A 3,255-nucleotide genomic window follows, 5' to 3' on the forward strand; every position below is an offset into this window, starting at 1 on the left:
TAGGCAGGATTTTTTTCAATGTGCTAGTAACAAATATGTGAATTATGTTGTTATATTATTTATGTAAGAAATAAGCTATGTGAATAATATAATTATGTGATATCTTTATTGATGCTTTTAACAAATAAAGTAATAAAATCTAACTCTGTACATTATAAACGTTTTTTTTTGTATAAAACATGAAATTACTACAAAATACCAGAAATGAAACTAATACTACAAAGAAAGAAAACGTGTTCCAAACAACAAATTCGGATGAGATAACAATATAGTGTTTTTTACACTATATTGTTATCTCATCCGAATTTGTTGTTTGGAACACGTTTTCTTTCTTTGTAGTATTAGTTTCATTTCTGGTATTTTGGACAAGAATAATGGCAGTAGTAGTAGCATCAATGCATGCTTACACATCTTGTACAAAAGATTCTTGGAACTTAGTTTGGACTTTTTAAAAAATAATGATCAAACAAACAAGTGGGTCTATTTAAATCTTTATCCTTTTTAAAATTCGATTCAGAGAGAGATGGTTAACAACTTGAAGATAAAATACAGTTCTTTGTAAAAAATGACCGATGATATGACATTAAAAAAATACTTAATACATTTGATGCCAATCTTGCAGGATCCAACACAAATGACACACATTACTAAAAGTTTTCACAATATCACACAGGTCACTGTTGTATTTAAACACCATCTTAATTTGGTCACGTCCAAGGTCATCAATTGATTGCCCCTTCGAAACCCTACAACTTTTGTCTACACTTTTTTCCAAAATAATGAGATCCAATTAAGATATTTCATCGTCTCAAGATAAAAAACTCACCCTGTATACTTATACGAGGGTTGTCCAACAAATATTGCAATTGATTTACAGATAAATACATATAAAGAAATTACAAGTATTGTTTTTCAATATAGTCTTTTACTTCTAGGTATTTTTTGCATCTGTCTACCAGTTTTAGTTTTCTAGAACCATTTGTAACCATGTTTACAAATTGTTGCAAAAGAAATATATATATCAATCAATACAGTGTAAAATAATTTTTGTATGGGAACGTAATCAGTAAATGCCAAAATCATCATCTACTAGACTGAGTGCACTCTTGATTTCAAAAAGGCTTGCCACCCCTACTTTAAAGTTGATGTATTGTAAGTGTTCTGCAGAAAAAAAAGTCAAATGTTCCCTGACTTCAAAAGGATTGAGAACCACTGGTATAGAGGAAGGTTGTCTTAATCAGGGCTGGATTTACCAATCCAGGGGCCCTGGGCACAAATTCGGTGGGGGTCCCCCCTTTAAGAGTAGGAAAATTTGATGATTTAGAAAATTTACACAAAATACTATACTTTCAATTAGATTTGAACTAGGAAGTTGTAAATTTCATTTAAAAATAAGGTTATTGTAAACATACATATATTTTATTGTGTAAAACTAATTATTTTAATTTAACTGAAATACCTATGTGAAATTTTTTCCCGAAATTTTCCGATGTTTCATAGGTTTTTTCCCGGATTTGGTTTTCTCTGCCTGTTGCCCTCATGATTACGCCACACTAGGCTGTCGTGGTAATAGAAAAAAAATTATGTTTAAACATAATTTTTTTTTAGTTTTGTGGGGGCCCTGGGCACAGGCCCCAAATGCCCTTATGTAAATCCGGCCCTGGTCTTAATGCCCACAAGGAAAAAAGAGTTTAAAAAAAATAAAATGACAGTAAACAATATACAAGGTGGTCATATAATTCTCACCAAAACCTAAAGCCTGGTGTTGGAAAAAATTCACTGTTTTCAAGCTCCTCCAGTCATCTGTCAGTTACCAAAATGTTAGTTTCATCTACCTGTTCTAAAGCATGCATTCAGTGAATACTACTCATGATGACTTGGCTAAAATTGTCTCGTGTAGCAAAATTCTGTCTTAAGCAGATAAGTTAGGAACATTGCTATGATAATCAAAACTTTTGAAGTATCCTCATAACAAAAATCATAAGTCTGGTCATGGTGGCTATGCTATTAGAAATTATCAACTAATCACTCTTTTATTCTTGAAGTGTTGATGCCAATATCAGAGAGTACTTCATCTTCCATAAAGATTATGATATACAAACAATTTCATGCTGAAATGCAGGGAAAACAAAATTTTGAATGTGTGTCCATATCTAGTGGCATTGACAGAATGGCCCAGATGAAGTGTTTTCTTCAAAAAAATTAATTTCCTCATTAGGAAATTTTGGAAATAAACTTTTTATCTATAAAATCAAAATTCCATGATCAGAAAAGTATGCACATCAAATTTGGTTGCATTTGCATTAATAGTTCTTTCTACACACACAGCTCTAAACACCTCCTATTTAATTATAACCACTCTGTATAATAAATACAATTTTTCAAATAAATGAAAATTTATGATTATTTATACTTTAAATTAATAGTTAATTTTATTTTTAATTAATACTGTATTTGCTTAAATTCAATTTATAAAAATAACAAATACAAATTTTAACATATTACTTAGGAAATACCACATAGTCTTGATATGAAATTAAGTTCCAAAATTAGTTTTTATTTAAAAAATTCTATATTTAACTTAAAATATAATTTAAATTAAATAAATAATTTTGTAACTTTTTCTTTGTTTGATTATATAATAAAATCAATTAAATTTACTACTATAATAATAATTATTATTATACATAGTAGTGTAAAACTAATATCATTTGTTGATTTATAAAAACATTGCCATTTTGTAAAGCTATTAGTTAATAATTATATATGCAACATATAATTTTCAAATTGAGAATTTCAATGTTATATATACATATATGTATTAATAAAATTATTGATTTTAACAGGAAAGATGATTGTGGACTGCTGTTGCCAATGGTTACTAAAACTGTTTACATTACTTGCAAATGGATAATATAATATGAAGAGAATAATATAGTATATTATATGACTTGATTAGAACCTGTCAAAAATTCAGTTTCTCAAATGGTAAAAATTACTATGAAATACTAGTGATATATTTATTAATCTTGGAATAATTAAAGGTAAATAATTAAAAGTTTCAATTCTAAAGACAGTTATTTGCTATGATATAAACATATAATAATTCCATAATCATTTTTGTTAAAGCTTTATTGATTCATTTATATATATTATTCATAGTAAAATTAACTTAATAGTTATGAGTTGAAATTTCTTAACTATATTTAAGAATTGTCTATATATTACAAAATAAAATTTTTTTTCCAGATATTT

Source organism: Centruroides vittatus, unplaced genomic scaffold (assembly GCF_030686945.1).
Source record: "Centruroides vittatus isolate TY-2023 unplaced genomic scaffold, ASM3068694v2 contig_549, whole genome shotgun sequence".
NCBI classification, from domain to species: Eukaryota; Metazoa; Arthropoda; class Arachnida; order Scorpiones; family Buthidae; genus Centruroides; species Centruroides vittatus.